General features: G+C 41.7%; 1 protein-coding gene across 5 annotated transcripts in view; it reads left to right on the top strand.

The window, feature by feature from the left end:
- klhl29 (kelch like family member 29) overlaps positions 1-19,448 on the top strand; it is a 303,479-nt gene that overhangs the window by 34,047 nt on the left and 249,984 nt on the right. For 2 of the 5 annotated variants that reach the window (XM_078399310.1, XM_078399306.1), the window contains exon 2: positions 6,677-6,749. The exons of the other annotated variants lie outside the window; for them this stretch is intronic. The gene's annotated coding sequence lies outside the window, so the exon portion shown is untranslated. The remainder of the gene's footprint in view (positions 1-6,676; positions 6,750-19,448) is intronic. 5 annotated transcript variants of the gene reach the window in all.

Raw genomic sequence — 19,448 nt, 5'->3', positions numbered from 1 at the left:
ATCAGCGGCTTCCTCCAGACCACTTCTTTTGAAGTGTGAGGGAACGTTTTTACACCAACGCTGCTCCAACCGCCTCCAACCGCTCCTGGGCCTCTGTGAGAACAAAGCCCCGTGCTCGGTTTTTAAACCTACCGCCCGGACGCTGCTCCAACCGCCTCCAACCGCTCCTGGGCCTCTGTGAGAACAAAGCCCTGCGCTTGGTTTTTAAACCTACCGCCCGGACGCTGCTCCAACCGCCTCCAACCGCTCCTGGGCCTCTGTGAGAACAAAGCCCCGCGCTCGGTTTTTAAACCTACCGCCCGGACGCTGCTCCAACCGCCTACAACCGCTCCTGGGCCTCCTGGGGAACTTCAGCCAGCTAGTTAGCGTTATGCCTCATTGGACACTGAATACTGAATGATCAACTTTAAGTTGCAGCTGGTGCCACTGATGTTGAAAATTACATACCTCTTTTTCCTCTTGCTAACCCACTTGCCTTGCTCTCTAGGATCTTTCCAAATGTTTTATAACATTTTGTTTTGCATTGTTATGTTTTATATATTGAAATTTAAACATCCAAAATATACCACTACTTCAAATGCAGCAGATAATATGTGGGTTGATATGACACATGAGCTTTGGATTGCTCTCCATTCCTCCACTGCTTACTTTTCTCTCTGCTTCCCTGATGTGTTGGCTATTACTGATTCTGTCCACTGGAACCATCCAAACAAATGTTAACATGTTGGGTGTTGAGATTTGTCAGAAAAGTATATGACTTAAGGTACCAATTCCAATTCAATTTTGTCCCCATCCATACATTTCCTGTAGAGGTTACTGATGAGTAATCAGGCATTAGCAATCCTGTCTGGTTTTTTTTTGTGTGGCTTGCCCAGAAGTGTTAAGCTAATTATAGCACTCCAACTGCTGCTTCAAGCAAGCTCAGCTAATTCAATGCTGCCTGGGAATCAAATATGATTTGTAGGATTTTGTACTTTAGCAGTCAGCACTGTCTTTATTTTTTTAAAAGCAGAAAATACCGAGGTTAGACAGAAAATTCAGAGTGTTACTTTTAGGTTGCTTTCCTTTCAGCACAATGTATAATCTTTATCTAGAGATTTGCTACAGTAAATTGACTTGTTGGGAATATAGTTTGGGGACAGGGTTTCAGCATTGCTCACGCAATTATCCAACAGCACTTTCGTCAAATGCTTCTCCCCATTAATGACAAATTCTACACATTTTATCTTAAGTATTTTCTCACTTTAAGAATCCATTTCAAGTCAAGTATTCCATCACCGTCACAATCAAACAACTTCATTATGAAACCTAGGAAATTATAGTATTGAGATGTATCTTCTCCGTTAAATTATTTTCCACTAATAATAGCTTCCTGCTGAAAGCTGGTTTCCTAACATTTTATTGTAGCTGATAGAAATGTTTCAAATTGCACTTTGCAGCTGTACAAAAATTGAAATTACCCCAACATGTAAAAGGAATCGATGTGAAAGGTGAGATGAGCAGTGGATTAAAAGTATTATATATGTATACGCGAAGTATAGGAAGTAAAATGGATGAGCTTGAGGCTCAGTTAGAGATTGGTAGATATGACATTATGGGGATTACAGAGACGGGGCTGCAGGAGGATTTAGACTAGGAACTGAATATTCAGGGTTATGTAGAAAGGACAGGCTGGTGGGCAGAGGGGGTGGGGTAGCTCTGTTGGTGAGAAATGAAATTCAGTCCCTTACGAGGGTTGACATAGGGACTGACGATGTAGAGTCACTGTGGATAGAGTTGTGGAATTGTAAAGGTAAGACGACACTAATGGGCATTATCTACAGGCCCCCAAACAGTAGCCCGGATATAGTTTGTAAGTTACAGCAGGAGTTAAAACTGGCATGTCACTGTGGTTATGGGGGATTTCAATATGCAGGTAGACTGGGAAAATCAGGTTGGTTCTGGATCCCAAGAAAGGGAGTTTGTAGAGAGCCTCCGAGATGGATTCTTAGAGCAGCTTGTACTGGAGCCAACCAGAGAGAAGGCAATTATGGATTTAGTGTTGTCCAATGAATCAGATTTAATAAGGGAACTCAAGGTAATGGAACCACTTGGTGGTAGTGACCATAATATGATTAGTTTTAATCTGCAAATTGGGAGGGAGAAGGTTAAATCAGAAGTGTCAGTGCTGCAGTTGAACAAAAGGGACTGAAGGCATTAGAGAGGAGTTGGCCAAGGTCGACTGGAAAAGGATCCTAGCAGGAATGATGGTGGAACAGCAATGGCAGGAATTTCTGAACATAATCCAGAAGATGCAGGATCATTTCATTCCAAAGAGGAAGAAAGATTCTAAGGGGAGTAAGAGGCAACTGTGGCTGACAAGGGAAGTTACGGTTGGAATAAAACAAAAAGAAAAGATGTATAACATAGCAAAGAGTAGCGGGAAGCCAGAGGATTGGGTAACTTTCAAAAGACAACAGAAGGTAACAAAACGGGCAATATGGGCTGAAAAGATGAAATACGAGGAGAAGCTGGCCAATAATATTAAGAAGGACAGTAAAAGCTTCTTTAGATATGTTAAGACAAAGATTAGTAAAGACAAATGTGGGTCCCTTGAAGCAGAAATGGATGAAATTATTATGGGTAACAAGGAGTTGAACAGGTACTTTGGATCTGTCTTCACTAAGGAAGACACAAACAATCTCCCAGGTGTACTAGAGGACGGAGGATCTAGGGAGGCAGGAACTGAAAGAAATTTGCATTAGGTGATAAATAATATTGGGTAAACTGATGGGACTGAAGGCTGATAAATCTCCAGGGCCTGATGGTCTGCATCCCAGGGTACTCAAGGAGCTGGCTCTAGAAATCGTGGATGCATTGGTGATCATTTTCCAATGTTCAATAGATTCAAGATCAGTTCTTGTGGATTGGAGGGTAGCTAATGTTATCCCACTTTTCAAGAAAGGAGCGAGAGAGAAAACATGGAATTATAGACCAGTTAGCCTGACATCGGTGGTGGGGAAGATGCTGGAGTCAATTAATAAAGAGGTAATAACTGTGCATTTGGGTAGCCGTAAAATGATTGGTCCAAGTCAGCATGGATTTATGAAGGGGAAATTCTGCTTGACTAATCTTCTGGAATTTTGAGGATGTGACAAGTAAAATGGATGAAGGAGAGCCAGTGAATGTAGTGTATCTAGACTTTCAGAAAGCTTTTGATAAGATCCCACACGGGAGATTGGTGAGCAAAATTAGAGCACATGGTATTGGGGGTAGGGTATTAACATGGATAGAGAATTGGTTGGCAGACAGGAAGCAAAGAATAGGAATAGACGGGTCCTTTTCAGAATGGCAGGCAGTGGCGAGTGGAGTGCCGCAAGGCTCGGTGCTGGGGCCGCAACTATTTACAATATATATTAATGATTTGGATGATGGAATTAGAAGTAAAACTAACAAGTTTGCAGATGACGCAAAGCTGGGTGGCAGTGTGAACTGCAAAGAGGATGTTAAGAGGTTGCAGGGTGACTTGGACAGGTTGTGATTGGGCAAATGCATGGTAGATGCAGTATAATGTAGATGAATGCGAGGTTATCTACTTTGGCAGCAAAAACAAAGAGGCAGATTCTTATCTCAATGGTGTCAGATTAGGTAAAGGGGAACTGCAACGAGACCTGGGTGTCCTTGAACATCAGTTACTGAAAGTAAGCATACAGGTACAGCAGGCAGTGAAGAAAGCTAATGGCATGTTGGCCTTCATAACGAGAGGAGCAAAGAGGTCCTTCTGCAGTTGTATAGGGGCCCTGGTGAGACCACATCTGGAATATTGTGTGCAGTTTTGGTCTCCTACTTTGAGGAAGGACATCCTTGCTATTGAGGCAGTGCAGCGTAGGTTCGTGAGGTTATTCCCTGGGATGGTGGGACTGTCATATGAGGAAAGATTGGAAAGACTGGGCTTGAATTCACTGGAGTTTAGAAGGATGAGAGGGGATCTTGTAGAGACATGTAAAATTATAAAAGAATTGGTCAAGCTAGATGCAGGAAAAATGTTCCCAATGTTGGGGGAGTCCAGAACCAGGGGCCACATTCTAAGAAAAAAGGGGAGGCCATTTAAAACTGAGATGAGAAGAAACCATTTCACCCAGAGAGTTGTGAATTTGTGGAATTCTCTGCCACAGAAGGCAGTGGATGCCAATTCACTGGATAAATTTAAAAGAGAGTTAGATAGAGCTCTAGCAGCTAGTGGAATCAAGGGATTATGGGGAGAAGGCAGGCACAGGTTACTGATTGTGGATGATCAGCCATGATCACAATGAATGGCGGTGCTGGCTCGAAGAGCCTAATGCCCTCCTGCACCTATTTTCTATGATTTCAGGCAGTAAGAATGTAGGTTTATGCACAAAACTAATCTGATCTAATGGGGAGGGGTGGGGTGGGTGGGGGGAGGGGGAGAAAGGGAGAGGGGAAAGATGGGGCACAGGGAAAGGGGGGAGGGGAATGAATTTGTGGTGGGGAGGTGTTTTGCATAGTTTAATTACTTAAAATTGTTCATACCATTGGGTTGTAACTACCCGAGCAGAATATGAGCTACTGTTTCTCTGCTGGTACATCTGTTTGCCAGCTTTCAGTGATTTGTGTACGGCTGGAAATGATTGACATGACTTGAACTGGAAATAGTTCCAAATCTGATTTACTCTGTGTTGAGTTGGTTTTCAATTGCAGAGTCCTGAAAAAAACAATGCTTTGGAATTGATTTTCCAAGTACTCATTCATAAGTACAAAAACATTGAACCGGTAAACTTGTTGTTTGTTTTTGTATTGTGGTGTTTATACTTCCAATACCATGGGAGACCTTCCTAGTTATGTAGAGAAATTTGAGTATCTTGAGTTAAGTTCAATGGAAATACAAAGCAGCAGAAGCATTAAACAGGATGTTGGTTAAATCTAATTTCTCTTGCTGTACGAAATCAAAATTTGACTAACTCAAATTTAGCCTCAAATGATACAATTCTGTCTATTAATGTAGATCTGTGTATGTTTTGTTTTGAAATGAGAATATAGAAGTGACCATATTCTGCGGTTTTCCATTATAAACCATTGCAGATAAATTCCAATGCTCCCCAATGCAAGGATGGTCTCCTGACAATTGCCTTGGGATGTAGGCACTGCTGACCAGGAGATGCTCAATTTCTACACCAAATGTGTGCTGGTCAAAATTATTTGAATGAAGGTTTGAAGAATGTGATTGGGTCCGTTCTGTGGCTGTGGAAGGTTTGGATTGGAACACAATCTTTCAGAAGAAGAATGGAATTGAAACCGCTGTATGCAATGTTGGAAGAGGAGCATTAAGATCAAGGCAGAAGACATGGAGTGGAAATTTAGGATTAGAGACTGGCATTATACCAAGTGGCTCAGGGGATTGGGATTAAAATGAATGTTATGCAAATCGGACTCCAGTCAGACAGAATCAATGTGCCAAGGGCTTGGGGCAACCACAATTAATGTGGGTTTGGGCAGTGTTTTGTGAACTATCAGAATCAGCTTGAAGATTAAGGTAGAGGGTGGGGATGGTGGCAGCTCAGAGGCTGGGTCGAGGTGGCCTTCCTGGAGATAGGAAATTATGGAGTGTCTGTGGAACACAGTGGAGAATATTTGAAAATGGAATGAGAGTAATTGAGACAAAAGAAACTCCAAATACTGGGATCTGGAGCAAAAAACAACAAAAACGACGGAGGCTTAAGCAGCATCTGCGGAGACAGGGAAGTAATTGACTTGCTTAGCTGCTACCTCTGTGGAAAAAAAAGTTATTCTGGGAGTGCCCAGCAATTGTCATTCCTAGGAGAATGTGGTCCTATTTCCTTACAACGCACCAAACTGGTGATGCACTTGTAAGTGTCTGGTCAAATTTCCTGAGTGACGTGAAACAATTGTATAGTGAGCTTTTTATCTGTGGGAAATGCTATTTTGAACCGCTTAATACTGTAAAAATGTCCACTTGCCTGCCCTTCACTTCTCTCTTTACTTTATTTAAAAAAATACTTTATGAAGTGACCATCTTATAAAGTGACTGTTCCTCAGTCTGAAACATTGGAGACATCTTATGAATAACAAAGCAATTAAAAGTATGTTGTTTCAAGATTAAACCTGAAAGTGAACTTTGTTTCATTGCATTGACCCAATTTCTTAATGCCACACAGCTAGCATGTAAACCTTGCCTTTTAGGTGCATAATAATGGGGAAAAATTCATTTGGGATATATTATTTTTTTCAGTCATGAAATTAGCATTCAGTCTTTAAATTTTACATTGCATTTGCTAAATCTCAACTACACCAAGTTGTGAGAATGTGATACTGACTCAAAAGACTTCATTGTTGTTCAGATCACTCTAATAAATATGTAAATTCACATGTTCACCGTTGCCAGATTCAACATTTGGTACACTACATTTGTTTATATTAAAACTGACCAACAGGTTCTTGGAGATAACAGGAAGCAAATAACATGGGCTTTATTTAAAAAGATTCTAATCTGCATTGTGAGATTCTGTATAATCAGTCGAATGTTTGTAGATGTTTAGGCCTATTTATGGCACTGCTAGCTTTTACTGTCTTCAAATATTCTGGAGGGTTTTTTGGAACTGCAGGACAAGCATTGCCCAGAGCTTGTAAACAAATTTATTGTGTTTGCATCTGCCCTTAGGAGTGAAGATTGAGGAGTAGGAGGAAGAGCAGTGAGTCAGAATGCAGAGACCAGCAGCTGCTCTCAGAAGGAGGTAAATAAGGAAAGTGGGATGCAAGCGACTGCAGATGCTGGAATCTGGGACAAAAAAAGTGCTGGAAGAACTCGGCGAATCAGGCAGCATCTATGGAGGAAGATGGACAGACGGCATTTCAGATCATTAGACTGAAGAAGGGTCCCAACATGAAACATTGTTCATTGCCCTCCACAGATGTTGCCTGACCGAAGTGACTCCAGCAGTTTGCGTTTTGAAATAAAGTTAACTTCTGCCCTACTTCATTAAAATTAGCAACGACATTGAATTTTATTGGGGTTTTTTTCCTTTGCTTAGCTGAAACTGAGTAGGCTAGATAAATCATAATTGCACAAGAAATAAGATATGCCATTCGGCCCCTCGACCATGTTCTGCTGTTCAACTAAATCATGACCTGATCTTTCTCATCAAATGCCATATTCCATTTTCCCATTTCCCTTTATTCCTATAGTATCCACAATCCATCGCTCTCTGTTTAGAATGCAATTGTTGACAGAGCTGTAGCACACCTGTAGGATAAAAAAGATTCGCCAACCTTTGGACTGGAAACAAAATTGCTCCTTATTTCAGTCAATAAACTGTTCACATATTTACTTTTAAACTGTGACCCCATATTCTAATTTCTTGAGCCAGAGGAGACATTCTCCGAATAATCTACCTTGTCTTTCCCTCTAAGAATGTTTACATTTCAATGAGGTCTCCTTGCATTCTTCTAAACTTTAAACAGAGGTATAGCCTACCAAATCTCCCCTTGTGTGATGGACTTGCATCCCAGGAGCCAATCTAATGAAAGTTCACTGGATTGTCTCCAGAGCAATGTTATCCCTTTTTAAGTGAGGACTTGAAAATTACATTGCACAGTCCTGGTGTGGCCCCACAAATGCTCTATATAATCTTTATTCGGGCATTCAATTCCTCTTGCAATAAGACCAACATTCTATTGCTTTTGTTAATTGTATGCTGCACCTGCAAACTAGTTTCAGTGACTTGCGCACAAGGGCATCCTAGTCCCTTTCGAAGGGCGGCACGGTAGCGCAGCGGTAGAGTTGCTGCTTTACAGCGAATGCAGCGCCGGAGACTCAGGTTCGATCCTGACTACGGGTGCTGCACTGTAAGGAGTTTGTACGTTCTCCCCGTGACCTGCATGGGTTTTCTCCGAGATCTTCGGTTTCCTCCCACACTCCAAAGACGTACAGGTATGTAGGTTAATTGGCTGGGTAAATGTAAAAATTGTCCCTAGTGGGTGTAGGATAGTGTTAATGTACGGGGATCGCTGGGCGGCACGGACTTGGAGGGCCGAAAAGGCCTGTTTCCGGCTGTATATATATGATATGATATGATATCAACGTTTCCCATTTCTCACCATTTCAAAGTATTCAGCATTTGTTTTTTTCCTATGGAAATGGATCTACTTGCGTATTTGCACCTTGTACTTAACCTGCCATGTTGTTGTCCATTCACTTAGCTTATCTATATCCCCTTGAAGCCTTGTTACACCGTCATTGCATCTTATATTCCCACTAGTTTTCTTTGTCTTCAGCAGACTTAAACTTGCATATGGCCCCCTTGACAATCTTATGAATAACAGCAGTCAAAACACTGACAAAACAGTTGTGCTTGATGCAACCTGTCAGCCTGAGAAAGACCCATTCATGTATCCTTTGATTTCAATTTGTTAATCAACTGCCAACCCACGTTAGCATATGACCTTAAGGTCATTATGCTATAACCTTGTTCGTGAACTTCCTGTGTAGGCCTAATTAAAAACCATAAAACTCCCGACTCTCAGCATTCACTGGTTTTCCCTGATTATTCTATTAGAATAATCCTCAAAATTATTAGTCAACTATAATTTCCCTTTCCAAAGTTCATGACTGAGAAGATTTGACATGATTTTAATTTGCAAGTGTTTTGATATTGCATCTTGAATTGTAGAACCCAGCATTTGCCCTGATGTTGATGCAAGGTAAGCAGATCTGCAGCTCTGTGTTTTTTCACCTGATTTGTTGTCCTTGTGGAAAGTTCCTCTCTGTCACAAAAGCAACATTTGGTTTTATCAGGAAAAGTCTTCCGAGTTACTGCAAGGTGTTTTTTAAATTGGAAGAACTTGCTTCAAAAGCACAAACATTTTATTTGTGTTGCTCGTGAGATCAGGGTGTACACCAGGCTGTTTTTTAAAGTATGCTCTTAACAAACCTCTTTCCTATGAGAGCATTTCTAAGTCACCACTGTCTAATTACTCTTTAAAGCAAAGTTCTTTGCCTAATTCAAGTTACTTGGATTCCGGCTTCTCATTTTCGGAATAGCTGAACGAGAGTAGGCATGGCTGGCTGTCGCTAATTGTGAGGAGAATGGTAGTGACAAGATCATTGAGGGAGATGGCAGCTGTTAATGTCGTGTACACAGCTTTGTATGTCAGTTGTTGGAGTTGGTTTGTAATGGAATATTGGAATTTATCCAGGCATGAACTATGGAGTTTTCTGGCAAATTTATGATCTAGAATAATCAGATTTTTAAGATTGTTTCAGTTTTATAGACCTGTCTTGGATGACCATAATGTATCGCTCTACATAAAAGCAATTGACATGCTGTGGTTTTTGTGGTTTTTTTCATGGATCCTGGCTGTACATAGTCACCTTCTTTAAAATTGATTACATTAGCCCATGTATCAAAGACACCCAGGAAAAAACATGGGCTTTGAGCTCCCACAGCAATTGTCAAATGACCTTCATTCAGTAGGCTATCCAGCAGATGATACATAGTGTGATACATTCAGGAATCATCCATAATCAATTGGTATCTTACTTTAAGAGTTCTGAATTCTGTTTGTTCTCTTAATTAAGGAATCAAAATTTGTTGCTCCTCCAGGCACTTACTCCTACCTATGTCCTTTGTGCATTATTCTCATTGAAATCATAGTTACTGCACAGAACCAGGCCCTTCAGCCCAAAGTACCTTTGCTGACCAAGATGCTTCATCCTCACTAGTACCATTTGGCCTGTATCCCTTTAAACCTTTCCTATCCATGTACCAGTCCAAATGTCTTTTAAATGTTATTCTAGTATCTGCCTCAACTACCTCCTCTGGCAGCTCGTTCCATGTACTGTACCTGCCAACCTCTGTGTGGAAAAGGTTGCCCCTCGGGTTTCTATTAATTTTTTCCCCCTTCACCTTAAACCTATGTCTCCTGGTTCTTGATTCTCCTACTCTGGGTAAAAGAATCTGTGCATTTACCCAATCTATTCCCCTCATGATCTTGTACACCTCTATGATCTCCCTCTCCCCCTAGGACTCAGGCTCTCAAGTCCTGGCAACATCCTCATAAATCTTGTTTTTCCAGATTAAGATCATGGTCTAAAAAGAATACAATTGATATTATTCTCTTGCTTGTCAGGGTAAATTTAAGCGATGTCTAGTTGGACTTGTTAGCTTCCCAGATCAGATTAAAGAGATGTACCTAGAGCAGTGAGAGGATCAAAGGCTTGAATAAACTGCATAGCAAACTATTTATGCTTATTTCTTCTTTGAATTATGGTAGCAAAGAATTGGTTTCAGTATTTTGTTTTTAATTTTGTATTAGAAGTAAATGCTTTTCTGATTTATGATGTAAAATTATAAAATACTTTCAAAACCATGTGGACACACAGACATGGATGATTTCCCTTTTTTAGGGTTAAATATTTTGTTGTACAGAATGATATTATATACCTTATGAGGCATTGACAGATGTTTAAATTATTTTGTTGCATGAGATCAGCAGCATTGAATCTATCTTCTCTGTCTATCAGATATCCAACTCTTTTGCGGCATGGTACCAATTTACAAGGAAGGGAGCAGCTACTCCTTTACTGCAATTGGTCCTTTAAAAAAAAAATCACTTGTCCCATTTGGGAAAGGAATCATCTTGATCACCGATTGTGGATGTGGGAATTCCCTTGGGAATGAGAGTGGCAAGATTCCTTACCTGCTGAAAGACTTTAAGGCTTGCATCAGCATGCGATTTCACCTCCCACTCCACTGCCAAAATCAGCAAGCTACAAAACTCAAGCGTGATATTACTTCTGCACCTTTTCCACACGTATAAAATTAGAATTGACAAATCATTTCTACCCTGGGCTTATTTTTACATTAAGTAAAACTACTGATTATGAGCTGAAGAAAAGTGATAGGCAATTCCATTCATAAGTGAGAACTTGGAATAGGAATACTTTATTGTCATATGTAACATATATAACAACATAAAACATATAACAACTACAGCATGGAAACAGGCCTGTCCGGCCCTACCAGTCCACGCCGACCATTCTCCCTGACCTAGTCTCATCTACCTGCACTCAGACCATAACCCTCTAATCCCCTCTTATCCATATACCTATCCAATTTACTCTTAAATAATAAAATCGAGCCAACCTCAACCACTTCCACCGGAAGCCCATTCCATACAGCCACAACCCTCTGAGTAAAGAAGTTCCCCCTCATGTTACCCCTAAACCTTTGTCCCTCAATTCTGAAGCTATGTCCCCTTGTTGGAATCTTCCCCACTCTCAAAGGGAAAAGCCTACCCACGTCAACTCTGTCCGTCCCTCTCAAAATTTTAAAAACCTCTATCAAGTCCCCCCTCAACCTTCTACGCTCCAAAGAATAAAGACCCAACCTGTTCAACCTCTCTCTGTAGCCTAAGTGCTGAAACCCAGGCAACATTCTAGTAAATCTCCTCTGTACCCTCTCCATTTTGTCGACATCCTTCCTATGTGACTAGGCACAGTGAAATTCTTTGCTTGCATACACAATGTATACTAATAGCAGCCACCTACGGCGCTGACAAAGTTACAAAGCACGCCAGCTCCCCCTTTTGTTCCCCCCCAACAATTCTCCCACGCCGGATCTCCATTGTCCATTGTTCTCCCCCCCCCCCCCCCCCCCCATTTTCCATTGTTCACCCCCCTCCTCCATCATGGTGGTCCCCCCCATGCCTGGTCCTCCTTTGTTCTTCCCCTCCCCCCTCACGGTGGTCCTCCACGCTCTCATCGATCGTCGACCATGGGCATTGCAGCCGCAGCGAGGCTTCACCACTGCCGAGGCCCCATCGTTGCGAGGCTTCACCGCTGCCATCGCTGACCCCTCATTGCTGTCGATGCCCCACTTCATGCCTCCGTGGTGCCAACCCGGGCCCCAGCCGCGGGTCGGCACCAGTGGCATTAATTATGCCACTGAAGAGTTAATTGTGCTATCATCAGCATGTATTTTAAATTGCTGTTCATGTAATGTGAAGGCGTGTCATTCACGTCATTTATTTGTTAATACCTGCGCCTCAAATATATTGTTCAGGTCTGTCAAAGCCAATTCCATGAATTAAATATTCAAAATTGTTTTAGTGTTAAGGCTCTACCTTTGTGGAATTGCAGCAATTATGGGAGGTGATTTAAAAAAAGCACAGCCACTGAAGGTAAAGAGATCTGGACTGAACAAAGAGGACAGAGGAGTGTGGATAAAGATAGTGACAACACTGCCAATTCTGGTCAATCGAGTGCCAAAGTGGAAAGATATACGGTGTGCAATATTGCTGTGACAGTTATGAAACGTGGAGATGAACAAAAAAAAAATCAAGTTCATTATCAGAGAGTATAAGGAGTGTTAAGTTAATATACTTGAGGGTCTTGTCATTATAAGCTCCAGCCTCAATTGAGGCTAGAGCTGAGACTACTGGTTTTGTGGTGGTCGGAAAACCTGAATGCATAGATGACAGATAAATGAATGAAGAGAAATTGCAGATGGTTGGGTGAGTTTAGGATGAAAAGTAGCAAAGTCCATCAGGTCAACACCATGGAAACATCAATCGGCTTCACTGAAATAAAAACCAATAATGCTAGAAAATATTCCGCTGATCAGAACTATGGGAAATAGAGCAGATGTGATTGACAGCTCGGGGGAACTACACTGAGGAAGAAAGAAGGAATCTCAGAATCATTGGAAGGTGTCATTGTCATTTGGGTATGACAGAACTGGAGAAAATGGAAGAATAGCTTGGAGTCCCCAAAAGGCATCCAGTGCTGATGGTGTACCTGGCCACCACCATAAAATCTCCACGGACCAACGGGCTGGAGTTTTTGCGGACATCATCAACCTCTCATTACTAAGGCTCGAGGTTCGCACCTGCTTTAAAAGTTTAATAGACCATCAATAATACTGGTACCCAAAAAGAGCAAGGTGACATGCCTCAGTGACTGCCAACTGTTGGCACTAACGTCATTGCTTTGAAAGGTTGATTTTTGTGCATATCAGGAAGGACATGGACTCTTTTACAATTTGCCTTCCACTGCAATAGATCAAATGCGATTTCATTGGTTCTCCACTTGGCACTGGACCACTTGGACATCAAGAACGTGTACTTCAGACTATTGTTCATCAACAACAGCTCATTCAATATTATCATGCCCTCCAGACTTGTTACCATACTCTAGGAATGGGGTCTCTGCTCATCCCTGACTGCCTCATCAACAGACTACAGTCAGTAGGAATTGGCACTAACACTTCCTTCCCGGTAACCATCAGTACTGCAGCAGCTCAAGACTACGTGCTCATTTCCCTGCTTTACTCGCACTATACACGTGACTGTGTAGCCAGCTCCAACACCATCATATGCCGACTATACCATCGTTGGACGAATAACAGGTAATGATGAGTCCAAGTATAGGAGGGAGATTGAAAATCAGATTGAATGGTGTCGGAACAATAATCAGTAAGACAGATGAGCTGATTGTTAACTTTAGAAGGGGAAAGCTGAAAATCCATGAAGGTGGCTTCAGCGATGGGTTAGCAGTGCAGCGAGTTAACAATTTCAAAATCCTAGCAGTGCAATATCTGAACGTCTGTCTGAGCTCAACGCATTGATGTAATTGTAATGAAACCTCATCAATGCTCTTTATAGAAAATAGACGCAAAGTAACTCAACGGGTCAGGCAAAATCTCTGAAGAACACGGATTGGTGAAGTTTAGGGTAAACCAGCATCTGCAGTTCATTATTTCTCCATCAGTGCTCTACTTGCTTGGAAGATTTACCAAGGTCGACAAATACGTCTACAGGTGTATGCCCAGTAACCAAGATTACAGAGAGTGATGGACACTGCCCGGTCATCACAGATACTGAGCTGCCCACCATCGAGGGGATCGAAAAGGAAGGACTGACTCAAAAAGTCCATTAGTATCATCAGATATCCACACCACCCTGACCACTTCTATCATCAGGAAGAAGGTGAAAACCATGGCCAGATTCAAGAAAAGCTTTTTCCCCAACAAACATCATACTCATGAATAGCACAACACTTGCTTCTACTAGGTCTTTGGTTGCACTAAAGGTTTTTTTGTTTTGCTCAAATATTGGTATATTTACCTTATTGAATTTTAGTTTTCTCTATATATCTATGTTTATTGAGTTGACAGGCCTGTTATGCTACTGCAAGTAAGAATTTCATTGTTTTGGTATTGGTACATAGGGCAATTTAAAAACCCTTGACTTTTGAGTCCTTTCAAGAAGCAGGGTGAAATGAGGTGTGGTCAAGATGGCTGTAGGAGTCTGCGGGCGTTAAAATTGGTTATCAACCTCTCCTGAGATGGGAAAGAGCGAATTGATGAAAAGATTCAGAGAGAAGGGTGGAAGTCGGCAGCAAAGATGGTGAAGCTTTTGAGTTGTGTACAGAAAACAGCTATGTAATGGAAAAAAGTGTGGAAAGAGGCCAAAAGAAAGGCAAAATGGATTTTGCTCCACAAATTTCTCAGAAATGGATGTAACTTTGACTGATAAAGGTGCCCATAATCACATCTTTTTTTGTTTGGAATGGATGAATTAATTAAGTTGATGAGAAAGTTGTTTAATGTGTGAACAAGTTCAGCTTCGGAAAAAGAGAATGGTGGTGGAAGGGGGAATAGGGAAGATTGCCTTCCAACAGGCTGTGCGACTTACTGCCGCGGCAATGAGAACAAGCCAGGACAGGTTGCCAGCCTCTGCTCACCTTGTGCACCACAGAGGGGGAAGTCAGACTGAAGGCATGTAAGCGGACCAGCAGCAGGGCAGGGCCTCAACAGTGGACAGGGCTGCTGAAGGCGCTGCAGCAGCGTGGAGCATGGCCCGGTGAGCCGTGGGTGTACTCCAACCACAGGCCTGGCTCGCTCAGAGAGGGTAGGCCGCTGAGCCCGCCACCGCCCCCTGCTCGCCCCATGGATTGGGAATCGGAGAGGAGATGGAGGGAGATGGCGATGGCAGCTGACTCTGGACAAAGGACCCGGAGATGGGAATCAGGCGGGATCTTGCCTTCTGCACCCTCGAGGTCGGCTGCAAGGGGTGTCCCTCTGGGGATTGAAGGCTGAAGAGGGCCAGGGATGATGGTTCTTGGGGAGACCGGAATGGAGGAGGAGACGGCTGCAATGGGCCTTTGTGGCCAGCTGCAGCTGGGACTGTAAAATGGCACCAAAATGCCTGCAGCATTTGGATTCAGTGGGCTGTTCTGTACATTCCTTACTGAGTGGGGGATTGTGCTTATATACAGGAATAGTCGGGGATCTGCATGAAACAAAAGTATTTTGCTGTACATTGTACACATGACCATTGACCATTGGTTGAGCTTTTGTTCGTGGGAGACATGAAGGACCTTCTAACCATTTGGCGAGTGATGGGGGTGCAAAGAATTTGGCATCCATGTTGACATTGAGTCAGTTACAACCAGGAAATCAACATAGTGATGGAGGGCATCAGTAATCCCACAAATGTAGTGGGAAAAGTCTAGTGAGAGAATGAAGAATAGAGTCGAGATAGGAAGAAATAAGTGCGTGGGTCAAAAACGTAACTAGTAAATGTTGGTTGATTCCCTACAGTAAATTCATTTCATCCATTCCTTTTATTAAATATCCTTATTGATGTTGAAATTCCTCCTCAATTACATCTACAGTTGTACTGTGTTCTACGTTTCAATCTCTCTTGGTTTAATTAAATTTACCCCACCCTTTCCAGAGCAAAGGTGTTTTATTAAATGAGTATATCTGCTGAGTTTGTATTAATAAGTTATATATTGTCACCAACATCATTAAATCTTTTCTTTTCAAACACAATTGAGATGTACCTTAAAATGCAGATTCATTTTCGTTCATCTGATCACCAGTCTCATTACTAACATTTCCAGAGTACTCCCAACTTAAGTTCTGTATAGGTAAATCAGTGATTCTGGGGCAGATGAGAGGATAATTTAATTGACCGTAACAACTAATTGGTTTAATCAAATATCATCCTTGATCAGAATAATACCACAACAGGCAAAGCCTACTTCATTACTGACTTGATATGCAACTGTATTTTTCCTGATATTCACCTAAACTGATGGTAAATGTTTTATCTATCCAGTAATTTGCTTCTCTGCATGCTACATAATTATGTTAGTAATAATGTGGGGAGACGAGTGGTAGAAATTGCGGCCTCATATTGGTAGTTTTATTAAGAGATAAAAATAGGATTATCAATAAGATTTTCAAAAAAGATAATTTGGAAAGGACATCTGCAAGGAACCATAGACACTATGCACCTTTGTTATCAGTTGTCTCCCAACTTCATGGTCAGAAGTAAGAGTTACTTACTTGATCACGTTCTTATTGTTGCACAGACATGCTCCTATACAGAAAATTGTATAACATCTTTTGTCGCATCATGACGTCTCAAACCATTTCACAGATGAATGAATTTTGCGATATCTACTATTATAATGTAGAAAAACATGACAAATCAATTTATCTACAGCAAAGCCAAAGATGATAATGACCTACTGGTTGAAGGACAATGTTGGCCAGGATACTGCTCCACTATTTCTGAGCAGAGCAAGCCATTTTTAATACTCTTCAGGGAACACAGAATATCTGGCCATGTCAGTTAGCTTGGGTACTCGGGTTTCTTGAATGACACATGAAATTATGACTGCGTCAGAGGTAATGCAGTAAAAAATATTTTTAAATTCCCTATAGCCATCTATTGTTTTAGCATTGTAGTTCATAAAATAACTGATACTGCAATTGCATTTGTTCTTGGTAATTAGTATTCAAATTGTTTTGTTGCATAAGAAATTGTTCTCACCAAATTACATACAGAGCTAAAATTCTGAGGCCACACAGATTAAAAGTTAAAATATGTTGATTGGTTGCAATTCTATGAGATGTGATCTAACTTTTGTTCAAAATTTTTAATATACAATTAACGATCCACAAATAAAATTACATTCTCCAGAGTAGCTTATTTTTCTTTCCCCGAGGATAATTATAAAGAAATGTGGGTCATCTCCTGTTTCTGTGTTTAAATAGGAAAATTATACCACAGCAGCGAGATGCTCTCTGCGAGATATGTTCTCTATGACGGTGAATGTACAATATAAATGGAGTTGTTTTTTTCCAAAATTTATATTACTAATTTTGATCTATTGAAAATATCTGGTTGGGTAGAAATCTTAACATTGTGAACAATACACTTTTCAGATTTTTTAAAACATACAAAATTTCTCCTTCAATACCTCACACAATTTTGGCAGTTTGTAAAATTCTCTGTGGGCAATTAAATTCTGGCAAGAGATTTTAAATTATCATGTTAGTTCAACATTCTAATGATAATTTCATTCTCTGCTTCATGTATATTATTAATTGCTTAACACAGTCCTTTTTTGAGTAGATTTAAAGCTTCAACCATGACAAAAAGACTTGAACTTGACACACACTGATTTTTTTCTTTTTTCATAGCAGGCATGGTAGGATAATGGGAACCGAGTAGCACTGATGTCTCAAATGCAGGTTCAGAAAGACTGCATGATTTTAAAAAAGCTAAATAAACAGAAGGGTCTCGACCCGAAATGTAACCCATTCCTTCTAACTGTTTTGATGACTTCCAGACAGACTTTCGACCACACTACAGCACTGAGACTGCTCTTGTTAAGGTCTTCAATGACATCCACTTAAATATAGACAGTGGCAACATTTCAGCCTTAGTATTACTGGATCTCAGTGCTGCACTTGATACGGCCGACCACACCATATCACTAGACTGATTGGAAAACGAGGTTGGACTTTCTGGCACAGTACTAAACTGGTTTGAATCCTACTTAAAGAACCGGGACTACTTTGTGTCTATAGGTAATTACACATCAGAGTGGACAAATATGACATGTGGAGTTCCCCAGGGCTCCATTCTGGGGCCTCTTCTGTTTAACATCTACATGCTTCCACTGGCTCAGATTATGGAAAACAACAAAATAAGTTACCATTATTATGCAGACTACACACAAATCTACATAACCGTATCACCAGGGGACTATGGTTCAATACAAACATTAAGTGCATCGAACAAATCAACGATTGGATGTACCAAAACTTTCTTCAATTAAACAAAGACAAAACTGAGGTGGTTGTTTTTGGAGCCAAAGAGGAACGATTAAAAGTCAGCACTCAGCTTCAATCGGAAATGTTAAAAACCACGGACAAAGCCAGAATTCTTGGTGCTGTCATGGACCTGAATTTCAACAGCCACATTAAGACAATTACAAAATCAGTCTGCTATCACCTTAAGAATATATCAAGGGTTAAAGGACTGACGGCTTAGCAGGATTTGGAAAAACTTGTCCATGCATTTATCTTCAGTAGACTTGACTACTGTAATGCTGTTTTTACAGGTCTCCCTAAAAAAATCGATTAGACAGCTGCAGCTGATTCACAACCAAGAAAGTGGATCACATCACTCCAGTTCTGAAGTCTTTATACTGGCTTCCAGTCTGTCAAAGAATTGATTTCAAAATACTACTGTTGGTTTATAAAGCACTGAATGGTTTAGGGCCCAAATACATTTCTGATCGTCTGCTACATTACGAACCATACAGACCTTTCGGGTCACGGTTTCTTCAGGAAACGGTGCTTCCCCTCTTCCATTATAGATGAGGCTCTCACTAGGACCTCTTCTATATCCCGCAGCTCCGCTCTTGCTCCCCCTCCCCCCATTCATAACAAGGACAGAATGTTCTCACCTTCCACCCCATCAGCCAGCGTATCCAACAAATCATCCTCCAACATTTCCGTCACCTCCAACGGGACCCCACTACTGGCCACATCTTCCCATCCCCTCCCCTTTCTGCGTTCCGCAGAGACCGTTCCCTTCATAACTCCCTGGTCCACTCGTCCCTTCCTACCCAAACCACCCCATCCCCGGGCACTTTCCCCTGAAACCGCAGGAGATGCAACACCTGTTCCTTTACCTCCCACCTCAACTCCATCCAAGGCCCCAAACAATCTTTCCAGGTGAGACAGAGGTTCACCTGCACCTCCTCCAACCTCATCTATTGCATCCACTGCTCTAGATGTCAACTTATTTACATCGGCGTAACCAAACGCAGACTCGGCGATCGTTTCGCTCAACACCTTCGCTCAGTCCGCCTTAACTAACCTGATCTCCCGGTGGCTGAGCACTTCAACTCCCCCTCCCACTCCCAGTTTGACCTTTCTGTCATGGGCTTCCACCAGTGCCATAGTGAGGCCCACCGGAAATTGGAGGAACAGCACCTCGTATTTCGCTTGGGCAGCTTGCAGCCCAGCGGTATGAACATTGACTTCTCCAACTTTAGATAGTTCCTCTGTCCCTCTCTTCCCCTCCCCCTTCCCAGTTCTCCCTCTATCTTCCTGTCTCCACCT

The sequence above is a fragment of the Rhinoraja longicauda genome, chromosome 5, assembly GCF_053455715.1.
Source record: "Rhinoraja longicauda isolate Sanriku21f chromosome 5, sRhiLon1.1, whole genome shotgun sequence".
Taxonomy (NCBI): Eukaryota; Metazoa; Chordata; class Chondrichthyes; order Rajiformes; family Arhynchobatidae; genus Rhinoraja; species Rhinoraja longicauda.
This window is presented reverse-complemented; position numbering and strand designations above follow the sequence as displayed.